The following is a 21,983-nucleotide window of genomic DNA, read 5'->3' on the forward strand; positions in this document are numbered from 1 at the left end:
TTAGCAGCCTTGGCAGTACCACCATCTTGCATTAGGCGATTTTCCCCATTAAAGACAACGGTAAAGCTTTCCAAAATCCCACAGAGTCTACTATTCTGGATGAAGCTTGGTTCGCATGCTAAACAACGGTTTCTACCATCTCATGAAAACGTGTGATTCCTAAATAACGGAATGATTCCAATTCCCACCTTACCTCCCAATGTGGAAGTTTTTCCCTCGGCCTTCCTTGTAGGGCTGCCAGCGGGAATAATCGAGATTTCTCCTTGTTTACCAGGAATACATAGAGCCATCTGAAGTTGCTTAGCACTTCCAGAATTACTGGGATGTTCTCCCTTAAATTATTGATAAACAACAGTGTGTCATCTGCATAGAGAGATATATTGTGGGTGATAACTCGGGCCCTGATCCCAGTTTCGGATATGTAATGTCTGAAATACCCTGCTAAGGGTTCCAGGGCTGTGGCAAACAGCAGTGGGCAGACCAGGCACCCCCGTCTAGCTCCCCTTTCTAGTGTGCATTGCGAAGAGATCCAGACCCCTGTTTTGACTTGCTACACTGGGTCTCTATATAGTAGACAAAACCACCTATGAATGCTGTGTCCTAGCCTCAAAATGTCTGCATAAGTTAGGGAAAATTCCACAGGTAACCCATCTATATGTGGGGAACTTTGTGGGCAGTACCTTTCGGGAACTGCGGGAATGCACAAGAAAACATCTGAATACCATTGGCAGCCAGGACACAAGACTACTACTCGCACAACATTGGAATGAGACTCCTCAGTCTGATAATAAAAAGGGCCAGAGAATCCTAGACATCGATCAAGCCAAGCCGTTGCCAAGAGGAGGCAATGGAGAAAGGAGCCTAAGGAGAATGGAAGCGAGGTACATCTGTAAACTTGGGACTTCCGCAGAGGGTCTCAATACGGACAATGAACTGGAAATGTTTCTTTTACTTTGAATTGCATTATGATTATGGTCCACTTTTATCAATGAGTTTAAACATATGTAAATTAATTGTTAGTTGTTTATACTCTCTAGTAGGGATTGCTGTATTGTTTACCTTTGAAACATACACACAGTTCGAGTATTCTGGTTGATGATAAACAGCTATTTAAAATGTGATATTAAGAAGTAATGCATTAAACCTAATGTAATGCAGTGAGATTGCTGACTAATGAAAAAAATGGAATGGCTTTTCGTTGCACAACAACTGGACCCTTACTATAAGCATTATTATGCACACCGACAATACAGGGAAAGGCAATCAGTACGTATTCCTCACTCGTGCCTCAATAGGGATACATTTTTGTAAGAATCGCCCTACCTTGTGACAAATCCCGAGATCCAGAGGGGAGCTCCCTTCCCATGAAGCCAGGGTTGTGAAGGCGCTATCCGAAAGTCAACCTGCTGGTTGTGCACAGTAGGAAGATCTCATGGAGAGAGACTCCCCCTCTGGGGACACGGGAGAGCTTTTCGGGAGAACGCAGTATACCAACCCACCACTCATACTCTATACACCTTTCTATTCATTAGACCCCAATCCAACACTTGGGTGCAGGTGTGTTATAAATGACTTATATCAATATCCCATACCTTCACGTATGTCAGTAAAACTGAAACCTTAACCACTACTGAGACGAAGAAGAGTAGGGTCTACCTACTAGAGACCTACTTAACAAAGACTGGGATGAGGAGGAGGTGCGGAACAATGAAAATCACAGGTGATAACTTGAATGAGCATTCTAGTCTGTGTTGCCCATTCATTATAAAGAGGAAGGAAGGACTTCCAATGTGGTCAAGCCATCCCTGGAGGAGCCGCGAGCTGGGAAGTGGGTTGGAGTAGAACACGGAAGAGGCTGACCGGGATGCCAGCAAGAATGCAGAGATGTCCCTTCACAGTCCGACATTGAAGGAGCGACCCAGAAGCTGGAGAAGCAGAGGTCCGGTCCCACGAAGAAGCTGAATTGTGCGGTCCAGCAAAGATGCACAGTCTGCGAGAAGCCACAGAAAAAGAAACTACAGAAGGAAGAGCCAGAGATTGACGGAGCAAGCTGGCGAAGAACCTAAAGGTACTTGAGTTGTCAGGCCGGTTTGTGCGGACTTAACAGTCTGGGAAGACTCAGACGCCAAAGACAGAAAGTCAAGACCCAAAGAGCAGGGGCAAGAAGGGAACCCCTGGGGTAAAGACTAACATGAAGTACAACAAATATAGAGAGAGAGATAAAGACCGGCAAGCATATGAAGTTAGAGATACGGGTCTGCGACTCGCACCCACAAGTCAAGAGAAATCCAAGTGCTCTTCCTAGTGGCAGTACCTGGCCGCAGATTAAACCAGGTCTGCCACAGCACAGTAGTAGAGAAACTCTAGTCTCGGACCCACACTTACAAAAAAAGAGAAATCGAAGCCATCTTCCTCGTGGCAGAATTTGGCAGGAGATTGAACCAAGTTTGCCCAAGTTTAGGGACGGGTAATTCCGGGTCTGGGACCCTCGAAGTGAAAGACTGAAAGCATTGAACTGTGAAACCAAGTGAAAGAGAGGCCAGGGGAAGGGAATTATCCTCCTGCTAACCAAGGCCAGGGGAATGGAGGCATTCTTCTCGTGGTTGTTTGGAACTATTCCTTTTGCGTAAGAGGACAATTTCTACCCGCAGATGGTAGTCCTTCCCACAAGAAGATGACCAAACCTGGAAGTGAACTTTTATTCCCAGTCTAAAAGAAGGGAGTTATTCTTCTGGACCAAGAAGGTCTACTTTTTCATTTGTAAGTGTAATGGACAGAAGTAGGGTTTTTGACACATTACTGTGGACTATTGATTTACACAGACATTCTGACTGAGCCATTAGTCTTTTAGTTGTGGCATGAATACCCATCATAGGAACAGGGACAGGTTGGTTTTTCCATTCCTTTTGGACCAAAATAAGTTTGTTGCAAACACTATGCCACCTGTGTGTCAGTCTCCTCCTTCTGCACCCTTACAATCTACACTCCTTCTGCACCCTTACAATCTACATTCATGTTAAGCAGTTCTGATATACACATTTTTATATTTTGTACCGTTCTATACTATAGGTTATTGGGACATCTCTTTTGCATACGAACACGTACCGCTATGTGAAACTATGACGGGTGGAATACCAGTATACTATATTTATTACATATATTAGTGTATTTGTGTATTGGAATAACTGTTAAAATGTATACTTGAATATTTACAAATTACTAATTGTCCGTGACGTACACGTGGCACGTTGTAACTTGCCTTGTTTACTCATGAAGTCTCACATAACGCACATGATAATGTCATTGCTATTACATAAGTAACGTCCCAAAATGGTGACACCTTATGCACATGGAACGCTGAGTTTGGCCTTACAGGGTCGTCCTGGAGATTGTCCTGAAATATAGTAAGTATGAAAACCAGATAGCTTTGCTTTATTGGATTAGAAGACATAGGTAACCCGCACTAATGCTAAATCTTATTGTGAATATGATTCAATATACCTTTTTGAAGAGAAAATCACAAAGTTTGAAGTGCAATTTAGATGACTAAAGGGCATTGATGCCCATGTGAGTACTCTTTGCTGTTAAACTTTTGCTACTATATAGTAATTGAGTATCCTTGTAAGATGGACTTTAGGATCTATACATTTGTTTTTTCTAATAAACCCAACAGATTCATTATTATCCACACGGAAATGGCTATTTGCTAGTAGTTCTATTCTTTATGAATTTCTACAGAGCATAAGTAAGAATACCATATGAACGACAAGTGTAAAGGTTAAAACCAGCTGTTAATTTTACCTTGTAATAGCCGTTACTCTTATTCCTTGGTGCCTTTTGGTATTATTTATATTAATTACTTGGTTCAATTTTTCTGTTTTTCTCCAGCATGGGATCTGGCATGGGTTCACATGCTCATGAATATTACCTGTCAGGATGGGAATCCTCTGTAAAAGAAAAAACGTTATCACTTTCGCTAGAAAGCTGTATTTCACCTCTAAACCAATCACTGTCCTTTGGGTCATACTGCCCCCGTCCAATGACAGTCTTCTCCCTAAGATCCACCCCTTGCAGCCATCTTCAGATTTTTACCATACGCTTCTGTGTTGGGAGTCCTCTTACTGCTCTCTAAGCTATTTTTTAATATTTCAAGTTTTTGGCAAATTTTAATAAAGTTTTTGACCGATTTCTGTCTAACCATACCCGCTGTGGGTGAAGATCACACTACATTGTGGATATTTCATAGAGTTTTGAGAAGGCCTGGGCTTTGTCCTTCTTCACGCCTTTCCACCATGACCGTGGAGAAGAGATGCCTCTTCAAACTCTGTGCGAAATGTGGTTTGAGGAACGTGTATGTCGGAAATCAACACCATATGTCTGTATTGCCTGCATCCGGACCATGATGAGGAATGGTGCAAGGTCTGCCGTGGATTTTCGAAAAAGGTGAAGGATCGCTACTGCAGGCTGGCAGTGTGGCTGAAATCGGGCAATGCCTCTGACTCTGCTTCCAGCCATGTTCATGCTTCCCCCCAGGACGGCTGGTCCCCAGAACAAACTCCATCATAAAAGAGGTAGAGATTTCTTGAGGACGCCCTGCCCTCTGGGTCCAAAAGAAGGCAGGGCTGCATGTCGTTGATCCCACTGGGTTTGCCACTGCTACTGGTCCCAGCTCGGGAAGGATAAGGTTCCTGCCACCAACCACTTCTATGGTGAGCCTACCAGTGAGTGATGCTCCCTCTAAGAGAAAGTTCTTGACTCCTTCAAAACTCTGCTTACCATCTGCGGACAAAGTGACGAAGGAGAGATCCAAAGGTGGCGCTTTGCTGTCCCCTCAGCGATGCCATCAGCAGCTCAACCGGCCAAAACAACTTTGTCATCAATGGTCCCCGACGAAGGCTCCTGCTACCACCCTGTCGATGACCACTACTACTTCGTAAAAAAAGAGGGTTGGCCACTAAGGTGGTGTCCACAGTCATGGCGACTGCCGTCCTGCGGGTCTCCCTACTGCCACAGCATGAAGCAGCTGGTGCTGATCCGGCAGAGGCCCCTAGAATGGGGACAGCAGCCGCTACTCTACAGAAGTCTCCAGAGAGGGCAAAGGGTAAAACTCCTACAGACCCTAAGAAGGGTATGGGAACCACAGGCTGCCCCGGTGACACCAGTACAGATTTATAAAAGTTCAGATGAGGGCTACGACAATCCACCCGAACACCATTATTCGGACCATGGGTCACCACGAAGCAAGCCTGGTTCTCCCCCTCTCCAGAAGACGTGCACCAGCCCAAAGCCTCCACCTCTCATTCCTTCCACGCCTCAGCCCAGGAACATGTCTTTGGACATTCTTAGGGAGAGGGCAGTCATTGGCTGGGGGCAGTATGACCCAGAGATCAGTGATTGGTTACTACTAGGAAAGACAGATCAGAAACGAAACAGATACTGATTTTTTTTCTGTACCGAGGATTCCCAGCCTGACGACGGGGAATATTCCTCAGCATGTGAATCCATGCCAGACCCAGGCTGGAGAACAACAGTTACAGGTAAGTAACTTGTAACTTGTTCCAAATTCAACAGAGACTGCTGCCCACACCGGGTCCAGCTCCATCTAGGAGTCTCCCCCAAGACCGCTTCCCAGAAGCCCGGATACATCGGCTACGGACATAAACAAAGCCAATGACTTCATACCAGCTGAGGGGGACCGAGTGGGCGTGGATGAACCTCACAGGTCCTCTCCACCGGATGAGGTTGGCTCCTTCCATGCGATGATGTCCAGAGCCTCAGCACTTTGCCAACTGGTGGCTGAAAAGGTGAAAAGGGAAGGCTTCCTTTACCAACTTTGTAGGGGTCCAGACAGAAGACCATCATGTCCGTCCACTTGCTGGATGATATCTGGCATGAGGGCCTTGCCCTAATGAAGAATCCGAGCACTGCTCCAACCAAGCAGAACAGGCTCGAGAAGAAATGGAGTACCGGACTCGGCCCCCAAGTGCCTGAGGGCCCAGCCTTCATCTGACACTGTGGTCTCAGCCGCGGACAGGAACCGTTCTGCGAACCAGCCGTCCTCGTCCATGGTGCCTCCGGACAAGGAGGGGAAGAAGCTTGATGTTGTGGGGAAAAGGATCATCTATACTGCTGCCAGCACCAATAAGGCTGCTAATGCCCTGGCCTTTTTGTCCCACTATGATCGGAAACTATGGTATAAACTGTGCCCTATTTTGGACTTCTTACCTCTAGACAAGAAGTCAAATGGGCAACTGAGTATCTTTGTCAGCAGGGATGGCTGAAAGCCACCAACGTCAGACCGGACATTCAGTCAAAAGTGTTGGACATGTCATTTGTTGGAGAGAACCTATTTGGCAAGACCGTCAACAAGTCTCTACAAAGGATCAAGACAGACACTGAGACAGTACGTTCACTGGGTACCCTGCGGCAACTTTGGTCGTCCTTTCGTTCCTCAAGAGGAAAGCCCGGCAGGTTCTCCAAGGGGATATACGACCCCTTCCCGCTCCCCACCTCAAGAGGACTGCAGAGGCCACTCACTGGCATATGGCAGTGGAGGACAGTGTCGGCGCCGACCGCAGAGCAGAGCTCCGACCCCAAAACATGCCTGAACCGGCTGTGGACTTGTGCCCCCACTTGTGCACCACCGTGCTGGAAGGTTCGTCGGTGCGTGAAAGGCCATCACCACCAACAGATGGGTGCTGAACGCTCTCGAACAGGGACACACCTTGGAGGTCAAACACAGGTGTCCTCGTATTCCCCCGGTCGCTCAACAAGAACAGCATGTGGCGCAGCTGCTGCAGGAGGTCCCACCATGTTGAAGAAACGGGTGTTAAAGCCCAGCATCTCCAGGGCTCTGGAGTGTACTCCAGATAGTATTTATTTATTTAATATGCCTATAGCCAGATTAGGCTTTACATATAATATCTTATAAGCAACATCAGCACCAGCAATTAGAATACATTTAACATACGAAAGCTAAGAATGCATGATAAAATACTCAGAAAAAAAATGACATGGCTTATTAAAATATCAAACTTAATAAAATACATCTTCAGACAATTGTTTAAGAATAATCATACAATACTCATGTCATAAATTGCATTAAGATCATGACCCTGTACGAGTTTCTCCTACATCTCATTCACATTCTGTGAATCATAGCTGTTGTTGTATGCTTTAACATATTTTAACCTAACTGCATTCAGAATTTCACAGTCACATACAAAGTGTTTCGCTGCTCCAATTTTAATGTTCCGCATAGTCAACACCATCTGTTCTTTCACAAAATTCCATATCTTGGCCCCATTATTTGTAAACATTCAGATATTAAACTTGAAGATTAAATGGCGTTGGATAGTTTTAGCCTCAGGATACACTGTCAAATATGTCGGGATCCCCGAGTTCTCTCTTTGCTGTATGAACAGCCCACTATTACTTTTCAAGGCTAACTGTATAATATCTCTCTTGTCCAAACTCATGAATGGCTTTTTTCAGCAGATTTTTTACTTTAGCTGTTGAGTATCTTAACCAACTATTTGCATTTTCTTTCGCCCCTTTGTGGTAAATGGATTTCGTACATCCAAGAGAATATAAAACTTCATTATTCTCAAATGTTGATCGCTTTAATCACATCGACCATCATTGTTCCATTGTCCAGGATAGACATCTTTGTGAATAACATAGCAGATCTATATTCCATGACAACATTAATACGCATATGATTGCACTCTAAAATAATGTATTCACTAGGTAGCGATCTGGGCATGCCAAGCAAGATTTTAAAGATTTTACCTTCAAATCTGTTCATTTCACCCATTAGTTTAATACCCCAGATCTTTGCTCCATATAGAAGTTGTGACATTATTTATGCCTCGTAAAGCAGCATTATCGTTTTATGGACACCCCTGCCAGGGTTGCCATTTTTAGAAGTTCTTTGGCTGCAAGAAAGTGATAGGAAGGAAATACCATCACCATTGGAAAACACATATCATTTTACCCCTGATGAATGTCCCACATTTATCTGTGTTTTAAGGACAGAAACTTGTACAAGTTGGGTTTTGAATAAATACTAATAGGATTTAGATAAAAGAGAAATTAATCCAGTGTGGAGTTTTACACGGAGTCAAGTAAAAATTACCAAAAAATCTACCCAAAATATGGGATTTTCATGTGTTTCATGTGTTTTGTAAAGTACAGTCTTTTATATGTTTTATATATTGTGTTTGACTATGAATTTTATCTAACGTGATCATTTTATGAGTCATAATTAAATAAATATATGTATTAATAAGTATATTTGGTAATATATGTTTCTTGCTTTGTTAGCCCTGTACATCCAGACTTCTGTGTTTACACCTTCTTTTGTATATACTAACATCCCTGCTTGTTTACCAATAAAATGGCCTAGCGTCATGGTGATGATCATTCATACATCTGGATTTTATGTCTGTCCATTGCTACTTCCAGGGTAGATTCTGATCTGATATCACTCCGATATCTATAGCTTTTCACAAAATCAATAGTCTGATCATCGATAATCCATCTGAGATTCCTTTTCAGAGCTACTCCAGATACTTTCTGGTTTGAAAAACGTCAGTAGGGTGGAGGCCGATCCTGGACCAGAAACGCCTCAACAAGAACTTGAAGTCCCAGAAATTCCACATGGTCCCGTTGCAGCACATGCTCAGCCAACTGGAGGAAGGCGACTTCCTGGAATCTCTGGATCCCTAGGACACCTACTTCTATGTCCCCATCCACCAGAAGCACCATCGGTTCCTACGGTTCGTGGCCCAGGGGCGACCCTATCACTTAAAATTGCTCCCCTTCGGCCTGAAATCGCCTCCAACAGGCTTTACAAAATGCTTGGCTCCGGTGGCGGCAAATATTTGACTCGGGGGAATCCACGTCTACCCTTACCTGGACGATTGGCTTGTCTGGCGAGCGAGGACCATGCGTCTGCTGACGGACCAAGGATTCTCCATACATTTTCCGAAGTCCTGCCAATTTTGGACCTATGAATCATGTGAAGGCCTTGTTGATGGCTTCCATCTCCAGATGGCTCTCCGGCTGCATCATGCACTGTCATGGGCTGGCTAACAGACCCCTTCCAGGCTGGCCAAAAGCCCATTCCACCATTGCAGCAACAGCGTTTCTCTCTGGTGTGCCCCTGCTCGACATCTGCTGGGCTGGTACTTGAGGTCCACGCACACCTCCACGAGGCTCTACTGCATCGACAGGGTTTCTAGGGAGGAGACCTGTGTCTGCCAAACGGTGCTACTGTTCACTTGTGGTGAGTCTTTTCCAGGAGTGAGTGTTTTTACTACTGTTGAGCCTTGCCACATCACTTAGTTGCGTATGTCCACTGCTGTGTAATCTTTATTCATGAGCATGTGAATCCATGCCAGACACCATGCTGGGGAAGGAACAAGTTATTTACCTGTGTCTCCTGTTCTACATGGGTCTGGCATGGATTCGCATGCAACCCCCCCCCTCCCACTTTCCCCTCTGTGGCTCTTCTTGGTTCATACTGCTGCTTTACGTGCTACCAAATGTGAAGATGGCCTCCAAGGGTGGAGCTCAGGGAGAGGACTGTCATTGGACGAGTGGTATGACCCAAAGGACAGTGATTAGTTTAGAGGAGAAATAAAGTTTTCGAGCTGAAGTGAAACTGTTTTTTCTTTTACCTGTGATTCCCAGCCTGACGACTGGTAATATTGATGAGCAGGTGAATCCATGCCAGACCTATTCTGAGGAACAGGAGTTACAGATAAGTAATGTGCTCCTTATATGTTTTGTTTAATTGGTTCCCCTCTTCACGGCTCTGACACTTGCTCTTTGAAACTGTCTTTGAATGAATGGTTACATTAGCATTGTTCACAATCAAGAACTGTCTATTGCATTGACAAAGCCCCATAGGGCTAAATTCATGGTCATGGAGTCTGCACTGTTAACAGTTTACTTATGGTGTACGTTTATTAGGAGACACCAGTATCGCCTTACTAATAGACAAGCAGACAAATGATCTTGTGAAGAAACTCTATATTGGAATAAACAAATTATCTAGCAATTATTTAATTGTTGAAAATGTGGTAAATATTTTTCGGAAAAAGTGCTGGCATCGCAATCTATTTGATTTCACTATGAGAAGAACAAATATGAAGTTTCTGCCTCTTCATCCTCATAGCAAAACTATGGAACTGAATCTGAAAAGAAACTGAAAAGGAAGACCATCTCACATTTTAGAAATTGTTCAAACCTGGCTATTCAGTGCACTGGGGTAGAGGTCTATCCACAAACCTAAGATCGGAAACTGACTACAGCAAGCTACCACCACAAAAGCCACACTATACTCCGTATATTACACAGGTACATAATGAGCAAAATAACCTTTAGGGAATAACACTTAATGCAAGCATATACCTTCCTCCAATGGAAAGGCACACCAGAATAAACAACACAACTGCTGAGGGATTTCCCTGCCAGTGCTGAGCCCTTTTTTGAACATTTCGGTATGTCAGCATTCAATGCCTTGTAACTTTTTTGTTATAAGTGATATCCTAGCCAAATGTGCACCCTTTTATTTCCACATGTAGGGGGTCATAACGCCACCAAGGATTCGTGGTTTGCTGTAGGGTGGTGTGATCAAACAACAAATTTTTGTTTATTTTTCTTCAGAAAATTCTAATAAAATTCTGTACAAAGAAGCCTGTGTTTTATTTTTTGTAAGATCTGGGAACAAACTGTTTGCAGTTCAGAAATCTCCATTTTCCAAGCTTTCAAGAACCGGTTGGCATTTATTTTTTCTCCTTTTTGTTAATATGACATGCTTGCACGGAATGGAGGAGGGTAGGACAGCTCAATTGAACACAAAGGCATACAATTCCAAGTTCAGGAAGGGGTCATTTGCACAGTTCAAGCAACAGTGATGTACCCAGAATTCCAATAGTTTGGCAAATAATTGGAAAAGTGGCAGGAAAAAGTGTGTTCTACATGTTTGCACTAGTAAGGTAATGGCTTACATGAATATTCAGAAAAGCAATGCACCCTACATTCCCCCAACTCTTCTAGTTAGGAAATTACACATTTTTCATAGTATTTCACAAAACGAGCAATACCACGAGACAAAAACCAAGCCATAGTACACAATATTTTCATGCTGATGGCCTAAACTGACCGACTTGGCATATGCAAATAAGGAAAATCAATGTGGTGAAGAAAGCCAACCATACATTTTTTGAAAGGGCACATGGGACCCTTTTGAAGGATAGGGGACTGACTGGTGCAGGTCACAAAAGCGTACAGTGCCTAAAGTAGCGACTAAATATAGGGAACATTTGAGAAATTATAGGGTTGTGTAACAAACCACATGTAGGAAATGTATGAAGACGTTTTCAAAACCAAGAGAAAACCACACATGCCCTACCTTCCCGCATTCCCTCAGATGTCCTGTTAAAAATCGTTACTCACATGTGTGGGCGCACTGACCTGGGCGCAAAGGGAAAATGCTAAACCACTGGCGCATTAAACTGCCTGGGGAGATGAAATGTGTACTGTTTTTGGCCTTATGGACAACCCACAGATTTGGGCCTGGGATGTTGCATCCAGCAAGGAAAATGGAGAACCCCATGCAAAAGAAGACACCCGCGGGGAATCCAATGAGGTCTCACTTGCATGTGTTGCGCTACAATGTATTATCCAGAATGCCCAGCAAAGTCGAAAATGTAGGGGAATGCAGGGACCACATTCCTCCACAGAGGTAAAAACTGTAACACAGTCCAGCCAGAGCTGTTGGACAACCAGGGGTGCTGCCTCGGCATTCAGCATCTTCCTTGCTCATGTTGACTGCCACGCAGTGCCCATGCGGAGCCCCAGCGGGTTCCCCGTCCCTCCCCGGAGGGAAAAGCTGTAACGCAACACAGCTCTAAGAAGGACAGGGCTGCTGTCTCGCAAGTGACTTTACTGTCCCCAGAAGGGTCCCCATCCTTCCCCAAATCTCTGATGCGACCCGTTCAGAGCTCCAGGACGGCTGCAGGCGCATCCCCATACCATGGGCGTCTGCTTCGCACAAGGCTCAACGGCCTGCCCACCCCAAGGGCGATCATGGGGCAACCCAGTGGCGGTCCTTCCTCAGAGGGAAAAGCTCTAACGTGGCCCAGCCAGTTAACCAGGATGGCCTTGGGTGCTGTGACAAGCAATGGGCCACAGTGCCCCCCACACCCAGAATCCTTTGCCTGGTGGTCAGGAGGATCAGCGCTGCTTGAGGGGCGGTGATCCGCCCCCTCCACAGGTAAGCAGCGCAGAGGACGAGGTATCTCATTCTCCGCACTGGAAACGAACTGCAGAGGATGAGCTATCTTGTCCTCCGCAGTTGAAGGGTTAAGAAACACCACATAACAAAGCTAGCCTATAGAAACAAACCTACATGACACCATAAAACACACCTACACAACTCTCAGTAGAGCAGATCTGTTCAATGAAACCAAATAACTAACAACCTTATTCTTCAAGCACCTCACCTCACTCCATAAACGCTAAGCAACTCGCCGAAACAAGAGACTGCTAAAACAAATATTTGGGTCCATCTCAACCTAGCCAAACTCTAAACATCTCCAAACCGAATGCAAAATTTCCCCCATAGCATGCACCTACCCATTCGGTCTCATCTGGAAACATTTCTGGAGAAACTCCACAAATAACAAGAAATGTCACCCGCCAGTTCCATTCTCTCCTGGCACCAACAGTTAAGCACTACACCTTGTCCTTTCCCCTTTAACCACCCATTTTTTCACTTCTAGATTCATGAGGGTTTCTGGAGAGCATGGAAATGGTAGTGGTGCGCAGTAGAATTCGCATTAAATTAACTTAACACATAAAATGGCCCATACTGTCAGATCCTCACTCCTCTTGACAGGCGCAGAAGCAGCACAAACGCCTCCCTTCCCATTGGGTTTTGGCACCTGGGAAATAGACACCGCAGGCCTCCGCAACCCTCTGGGGAAAGAGGGTTAGGGTCCGTGGAGTGGATGGGTAGAGGGAGTTCAGGATGACCGGAAAGAGGTTTAGGAATTAACAATGGATGGGTTGGGGGAAATTAGGGTAACGTACTCCTCGACTCCTGTACCGATCTTGCAGGTATATAGTTGAGATACACCGCCCTCTCATACATGCACATCTAGTACCACATACTTAACTCAGAGATTATTTCTTGGAAGGCTTTTGTATTGGAGTCTCTAACCAATAATCACCTTGTGCTCTGGTGTCACTTTTGTAAGGCTTGCCCAAGATATCATAGCAATGTGCTGTCACAAGTCCCCCACCTTTACCCCATGTGTAGGCAACAAACAATAACATGCAAACAAGTGCGAAACACTTAGCTCTGGCTTCTGCGTGAGTTCGAGGTCCTTGGGCCTTTCTGTGTTGATGGACTGTGATACTTCTCACCAGATCCGATTCGAACTCATGCTGTGAACAGTAAAACAAAGTCAATGCACGTGCGTGCGAAAGGTCGTTCCTTAAGAACGTTCCCTACAGGATTGCAAGTTTGTTAATTAGTGCGGTTACTTCACCGCCTAGCCCACTCCAACTTGGGGTTAGTAATCATGCTCTGCATGCAACCAGTAATCAAGTTTCCTGTGCTTCGATTCAGCCTAGGAACATAGATCCAGCCGCGCGTAGCGCGACTCACTCAGCGCGTCTCACGCCGAGAGAAGTTAAACGTGTACTTAGCTTTCTTTTGTACGCGGGGCCGGGGATGTAGCAGGCGGGCGGTGCCCCGCGTAGGCGTGCCTCCTGGAGCTCGGGAAGAACACGTCCTCTCTCGCCGGTGACCTGAATTGCGAGCGGAGCTCCTTGGGCGCGGCTCGCGCATGCGCAGTTGTGCGCGTGGGATCCGATTGCTCCCAGCAGGTCTGTGAAGCACACGGCCTGCTGGGAGATGTAGTTTCCGGGCGGTTCTCCATCCCAGGGCCTTCTTTCTGAAAAAAGGATGGAGAACTCGCCTGGAGAAGCTGCTGGCACAACCCCAAGCCTCCTGAACTCCTCCCAGGCCCCCCAGAACTCTATCAATGGCTCCAGCCCTGACAGTACTCCCCCTCCCTCCAGCAGGCCCTGATTTAACGGGATTTAACAGATGAAACTGGCGGAGGAGTCGAGGAGCATGAATGTTACCTGCGGGCTCCCAAGAGCGATCTTCTGGGCCGTACCCTTTCCAGTCCACCAAATACCAAAGAGACCCCTGTCTCCGGCGTGAATCCAGAATATGGTGTACTTCATACTCCGGGACGCCATCGATTAGCATAGGCGAGGGTCTCTTGGATCTTATGGAGGCTGGGGCTGGTTTTATCAAAGAGATGTGAAACACGGGGTGTATCTTCATGGATGAGGGTAGGGTCAGTTTCACTGCCACAGGACCCACCAAGGCCTCAATTGGGAATGGACCAATGTATCGTGGGCAGAACTTGCGAGACCCCTGTAAATGCAAATTGCGCGTAGAAAGCCACACTCGGTCCCCCACCTGACATTGTGGACCTGGTCTTCTTTTCTTGTCTGCATGACGTTTATAAGTCGCTTTGGCGAGATTCAGGTTGTGTTGTGCGATTCGCCAAACGTTCTCCAACTGTTTCTGCCTCTCACAGACTGCTGGTACTTCGGGTATTGATTCTAGAGGCACAGGTTGAAATCGGGGATGGTAGCCGTAGGCACAATAAAACGGGGTAACCTTGGTTGATGCGTGTACTGCATTGTTGTAAGCTAATTCGGCTAGCCAAATCACTTCAGCCCATTCGTTCTCTTTTCCCTGTGTTAAGCACCGCAAATACTGTTCCAGAGTTTGATTTAATCTCTCGGTTTGACCATCGGTTTCTGGGTGGTAGCTGGTGGATAATTGAATCTTGATTCCTACAGTTTTGCAAAACGCTTGCCAGAATCGTGAGGTGAACTGAGGTCCCCGATCTGAAACTATCCCATAAGGTAGGCCGTGGAGGCGCACCACATGTTGTAGAAATAAGTTCGCTATTGAGCTGGCAGTTGGAGTGCCCTTACATGGTATAAAATGAGCCATCTTGGATAAATAGTCCACCACGACCAGGATAGCTGAAAATCCTTGACTGGGTGGCAGGTCAACAATTAAATCCAAAGACACTGTATGCCACGGTGTTGGAGGAGTAGGAAGGGGTTGCAATGTACCCGCAGGTTTCCTGTGTTCGGTCTTATTTCTCAAACAGATTTCACATCCTGATATGTATTGGAGCACGTCCTTTTGTAGACTAGGCCACCAGAAATGGCGTTTGAGTAGTTCCTTGGTTTTCAATGCCCCAGGATGACCCACAAAGGGGGAGTCATGGCACCATTTAATAGCTTGTTGTTGGAGCGGTTTAGTAGGTAAGTACAGTGCAGACTTGTAAAATGGTAATCCCTCTTTTATGATCTGTTCTTGACCTCCACTTGCCCATCGTACCAGATCCTGTGCAGACATTGCCTTCCGAATCTTTTCAAATATGATGTCCACCACCACACTTCCCACTACACGGATTGGATCCACAATCGGTTTGGGTTCATCCAAGTCTTTTGGCAGAAGCGAATTTGACTCTGGATACCGAGATAGTATATCTGCCTTCCGGTTTTCCACTCCAGGTCGATACGTGACGATAAAGTCATATTCTGAGAACTGCATAGCCCATCTAAGTTGTCTCGGACTAAGGGCTCTAGCGGATTTCAAGAATTGCAAATTTCGATGATCTGTATAGATGGTGATTGGGTGGCGAGCTCCCATGAGGTAATGACGCCACTCGTCAAATGCTACCTTTATGGCTAACAACTCTTTATCAGCTATCACATAATTTTGTTCTGCTGGTAGTAATGTTCTTGAATAATAAGCAACTGGATGTAACTGTCCATTATTGTCTCGCTGCGACAGGATAGCACCCACTGCATAACTGGATGCGTCAGTTTCTATGAGGTAAGGCTTAGCAGGGTCGGGATGTTGCAAGACAGGTGCTGTCACAAATGCTTCTTTTAAGGTTTGGAAACTTGCTTCAGCTTTTTCGTTCCATTGGAAAGGTACACCTTTTCGCAACAACTGAGTGATGGGTCGTACCTTTTTAGCGAACCCCTCGATAAACCGGCGATAGAAATTGGCAAATCCCAATACTGTTTGTACTTCTTTCACGGAACTTGGGGAGGGCCAGTTTACAATGGCCTGCACCTTTTTTTGATCCATAGTAACTCCTTGAGGTGATAAGATGAATCCTAAAAACTCAACTGTGGTTTGGTGGAATTGGCATTTCTCAAGTTTTGCATACAGCTTATGTTCACGCAACCTCTGTAAGACAGCCTTCACATGACCCTGATGTTCCTCTGCGTTGTGAGAATAAATTAGGATGTCATCGATGTATACGATGGCAAAAACATCTAAATACCCCCGTAACACCTCATCTAAGAAGTGCTGAAAAGCTGCAGGGGCATTACAGAGCCCAAAGGGCATGACCTGATATTCGTACAGGCCGAACTTGGTCCTGAACGCCGTCTTCCATTCATCGCCCTCTCTGACGCGCACTAAATGATACGCGCCCCGCAAATCCAACTTCGTGTATATGGTGGAACCCCGTACCTGGTCTAACAACACGGGAATCAAAGGCAGCGGGTAACGGTTCTTGATGGTAATGCGATTGACCGCCCTGTAATCAATACAAGTCCTTAGGTCTCCGGTTTTTTTTGGTATGAAGAACAAAGGAGAGGATACTGGGGATGTTGAATGCCGTATGAAACCATTTGCCAGGTTGGTCTCGATGTACTCCTTCAGGTGCTCGTTCTCGGCTTCAGTGAGCGCATATATCCTACTACAAGGTAATACCGCACCCGCTTCCAAGTCTATGCGACAATCAAAAGGCCTGTGTTGTGGTAGGGTCTCAGCGGCCACCTTACTGAAGACGTCCCGATACTCCTCATATTCCTCCGGTAGGACTACATCAATACTGCCTCCTACAAAATGGGGACAACGTTCCTCCACACTACAACTAGTCTGGCAATACTTCGAGGTGAACTGTAAGGTTCCTGTGACCCAATCCACGACTGGGTTATGTAGTCGTAACCATGCTAAGCCCAAAATGAACCCAAATTGAGGTGCTGTGATGACATCGAAATCGATTGTCTCTCGATGTCTTTTTCCACACTCGAGCTCCATGGATTGCGTGTGTTAAGTAATGGGGCCCGAAACCAACGGCGATCCATCCACTGACTTTACTGGTTCTGGTTGTTTCTTAGTTCTTAATGGAAGTCCTAATCTTCTCGCTACTTGGTCATCCACGAAGTTACCCGTGGCCCCGGAGTCGACCATCAGTGACACTGGTATACGTTTTCCCTGCACATTTAGATGACCAGCCAGCATTATGTGAACAGACGGAGTATGGTGTACATTTGCTAACATCTTTGGGGTGTCTTCAGGTTTGCTCGCCCTCACCCCCTTCATGGACGAGCTGCCGCGTTTCCCGACGAGATTCCTTTACCGGGTGGTTTAGTTGTACATTCTCGAACAAAGTGGCCTGATTTACCACAATAGAGACATAATTTGTCTCTTCTTCTTCTTTCTTTCTCCTCCTTAGTCAAAGGGCCTCGTACAGTTCCAATCTGCATTGGTTCTTCAGTTCCTTTTTCCGACGCCTTGCTGGTCTTTTGTTGGTCTAGCCGGACCATAGGTTTGTTGTCCCATTTACGACGGTCCTGGCGACGTTCGCTTTGTCTCTGGTCTAACCGTAGTGCCAAATCTATCATAGTAGAACAGTCTTCAGGCTGGGGGTCGACTTGGGCCACTAAATCCTTCAACTCCTCTCTTAGTCCCTGATAAAACAGGGCCATCCTTTTCTCCTGAGGCCAATCAGTCTCTACAGCCAACCGATTGAAAGCTGTCACATACGTCACCAAATCCTTGCTTCCTTGTCGTAGCTGCAGCAACTCCCGATCCTTAAGTAAGGTCGCTGACCTACGGTTGAATATCTTACCAAATTCTTCTAAGAATGTGTCCCAACGGTACAACAAGGCATCGTCCTTGCGCACCAAAGGTGTCGCCCATGAGGCTGCATCTCCCGTCAGGTAGGAAATCACAAATGCGGTACGAGATTGAGCTGTTCTGAATACTACGGGTTTGGTCAAAAAATGTAATTGGCATTGCATGATGAACTGGTCAAAGTGCTGTGGGTCCCCATGATACCGCTCAGGAGCAGGAAGAGGCAAGGTTGGCTCTGTGGCTACCTGTACTTGTACCGGAGTTGGTGGGGGTTGTCTAGGCAAAGGCACTGCTTGGGCCTGGGTCTGGATAGTCAAGGTATGGACTTGGCCTGCTAGATTCTGGTACTCTTGCCTGGTTGCCGCCAATTCGGCTTTCAAATCCTGGAGAAGGGCTACTACGTCGGCCATGATTGTGCTGCCTAGGCGCCAAAAGATACGTGGGCTCGCAATTCTGTCAGATCCTCACTCCTCTTGACAGGCGCAGAAGCAGCACAAACGCCTCCCTTCCCATTGGGTTTTGGCACCTGGGAAATAGACACCGCAGGCCTCCGCAACCCTCTGGGGAAAGAGGGTTAGGGTCCGTGGAGTGGATGGGTAGAGGGAGTTCAGGATGACCGGAAAGAGGTTTAGGAATTAACAATGGATGGGTTGGGGGAAATTAGGGTAACGTACTCCTCGACTCCTGTACCGATCTTGCAGGTATATAGTTGAGATACACCGCCCTCTCATACATGCACATCTAGTACCACATACTTAACTCAGAGATTATTTCTTGGAAGGCTTTTGTATTGGAGCCTCTAACCAATAATCACCTTATGCTCTGGTGTCACTTTTGTAAGGCTTGCCCAAGATATCATAGCAATGTGCTGTCACAAGTCCCCCACCTTTACCCCATGTGTAGGCAACAAACAATAACATGCAAACAAGTGCGAAACACTTAGCTCTGGCTTCTGCGTGAGTTCGAGGTCCTTGGGCCTTTCTGTGTTGATGGACTGTGATACTTCTCACCAGATCCGATTCGAACTCATGCTGTGAACAGTAAAACAAAGTCAATGCACGTGCGTGCGAAAGGTCGTTCCTTAAGAACGTTCCCTACAGGATTGCAAGTTTGTTAATTAGTGCGGTTACTTCACCGCCTAGCCCACTCCAACTTGGGGTTAGTAATCATGCTCTGCATGCAACCAGTAATCAGGTTTCCTGTGCTTCGATTCAGCCTAGGAACATAGATCCAGCCGCGCGTAGCGCGACTCACTCAGCGCGTCTCACGCCGAGAGAAGTTAAACGTGTACTTAGCTTTCTTTTGTACGCGGGGCCGGGGATGTAGCAGGCGGGCGGTGCCCCGCGTAGGCGTGCCTCCTGGAGCTCGGGAAGAACACGTCCTCTCTCGCCGGTGACCTGAATTGCGAGCGGAGCTCCTTGGGCGCGGCTCGCGCATGCGCAGTTGTGCGCGTGGGATCCGATTGCTCCCAGCAGGTCTGTGAAGCACACGGCCTGCTGGGAGATGTAGTTTCCGGGCGGTTCTCCATCCCAGGGCCTTCTTTCTGAAAAAAGGATGGAGAACTCGCCTGGAGAAGCTGCTGGCACAACCCCAAGCCTCCTGAACTCCTCCCAGGCCCCCCACAACTCTATCAATGGCTCCAGCCCTGACACATACATTTTATTCACTAGGGGATACAACGTGTAATGGATTATTAAACGGAGACATTGGAGCATTCTGCACATTTAAGGGAGACCTTTTGTAGCCATATAGATTATATCTTATTAGGACTGACATGTGGTCAGTCTCCTCTGTCCCAATTAGAAAGTGTTTAACCTTGAGTTTAGCCAATATCAATTCCAGTATGTGGACCACATCTTCTATTATGAGTACAAACATAAGACCCAGTAATAATTGGAAAATGATTTGGGAGTTTAATATGGACTTAAAAAAACATTGCTCCTAATATCTGGTATATTACTACCTTTTTTAACTAATGTTGGTTTGTTAGGGGGCCATAGTATCCCTGATGTGCCAAAGGTTTTTGAAGCAATGTTGACAAGATCTGCTTTTGTCTCTAAACCAGTCTAATCCACTTAACTCTATAATGAAATGGTCTAGTTCAAATCATTCTTAGTTTGATGGAGAGTGTTGCAAAGCCAAAGACTTGTATATTTATTTGCCTAAAAGCTTTGGGAATATAGTTTCTAAGTTAAGAGCAACATATAAAGATCCGCTCAATCGGAAAAACATGGCGGCAAACAAGAAAAGGTGGAACAGTTTGTTGAAAGCATTTTTTAATAACAATCAGAAGATCTTGTGGTAGACGAGAGATTCTACAACCAGCCTAGACATGGCAATTACCAAAAACATGTGTCTTTATGATTTTATGAATATCTACAAAGGTGATATGCCAGTAATTCCCCAATGCCAATTGGAAGTCAAAGGCTTACTATTGAAGTGAAACACCACTTCTTTTTATTGCAAGAGAGATTCTGAAGTGGCCTTGCTATCGCAGAAATCAAACGGTCAGGGATGGTCAAATTACATATAACCCGTTCTAAAATTTGCAAAGAATCTGGGTTCATTTTCTTACATTCTTTTTTAATCTCATTAATATAACTAGGTTTGTTGCCCCCACATAGAAACTTTCAGAAATCGTTTAGATACATAGTTACTGCAGGCCCATATCTCTCATCAGCCTGCTTGACAAAATATTTGGAGAAATAGTATTGAAATGTCTTGGAAACTGGTTGATAGGGAAATGTTTAATTTCCAAAGTCTCGTCTGGGGGTTCATGAACGCTGTGGGTACAATCTCATTTTGCCTACATATGGTTTTAGACATTTCTTTGTCCTGGAACTCCCTGAAGCGCCCCTCCCCACCCTTATTTATATTCCATTTATCAATCTTACAAGGGCTTTGAAATCAGCAAGGATTCCCAATGCCTTATTAAATTTGATATTTTTGTTGTATAGTGATAATGAGGCAAAGTTATGGTTTGGGCAGGGGGTGAGGTTTCTGATTGGTTTCCCGTAAATATATGGATACAACAGGGTTGCATTTTGTCCCCTTTAATGTTTCTTTTTTGGATGACACATTTATTTCTAGAACTCCTATGGGTTTTAAGGAATCAACTAAGGATGGGTGAGGATGTGTGTAAGGAAAGAGGCTTAGTCATTAATACATACAAGACAGTTGCTATGGCCTGCCACCCCATCAAACAAATCTAATTATGGGTAACCCTGAGTGCAATTTGGAACAACCATGTCACTCAACCGTTATAAATACCTGGAAGTGAGCTATTTTAGCAAAGGCTAATGGGCCACTCAACAGAATAGGAGTCTTCTGACATATAAACAACTCATTGGGGGCATGGTCTCATTAGCGCTCCATTTTGGAGACTATACTACATGTGCAGCCATCATAGCATACATAGTGTAAGTGTTTGCAGCTTTGTTATATGGGTTTGAATTATGGGACTTTAGTGTCCCGCCTCACCTAAGTGTAGAAGAAAATGAGTTTCTGAAAAGCTTACTGGCATTCCTTTCAGACCACTCACACTGTACCTCTCTATCTCAAAGTGGGTTTGAAACATGTAAATTATGAGATTGGTCATAATTATAGAGCTGTAGCTTAGTGGCTTTAAAAACAGAACTTTCACTTCTTAGAGAAGTTATGTGGGATATTATAGAGGCCCCAGATGGGTCTACTATGGAAATGTCATGGTGTATTTGGAAGGTCCCTGGCATCTTGAATGTTTCACATCTCTATTCAAAAGAATGCATAATTACTGACCAGTAGAGCAGTGCAGGGAAAGAAGCTGCTTTTGATGCTTATTGCTGATTTTGTTAGGGAGTCTGACTCCTGCTCACTGGTTGCAGATAACCTAATTGTCACATATTCACAGAATTTTTTTTAGATCTGATTTCACCTTTTAAAAATAAACAATAGCTTAAAATTTGTTTTACCATGCTTGATGTGGCAAAAAATGATAGTGAAGGGT

General features: G+C 45.4%; 1 protein-coding gene across 2 annotated transcripts in view; it reads left to right on the plus strand.

Annotated features, from left to right (window-relative positions):
- The window catches only part of POLA1 (DNA polymerase alpha 1, catalytic subunit), a 2,474,741-nt gene that overhangs the window by 1,861,198 nt on the left and 591,560 nt on the right, over nucleotides 1–21,983 (plus strand). The gene's annotated exons all lie outside the window — the stretch shown is intronic.

The sequence above is a fragment of the Ambystoma mexicanum genome, chromosome 7p, assembly GCF_040938575.1.
Source record: "Ambystoma mexicanum isolate Mex_15411 chromosome 7p, UKY_AmexF1_1, whole genome shotgun sequence".
NCBI classification, from domain to species: Eukaryota; Metazoa; Chordata; class Amphibia; order Caudata; family Ambystomatidae; genus Ambystoma; species Ambystoma mexicanum.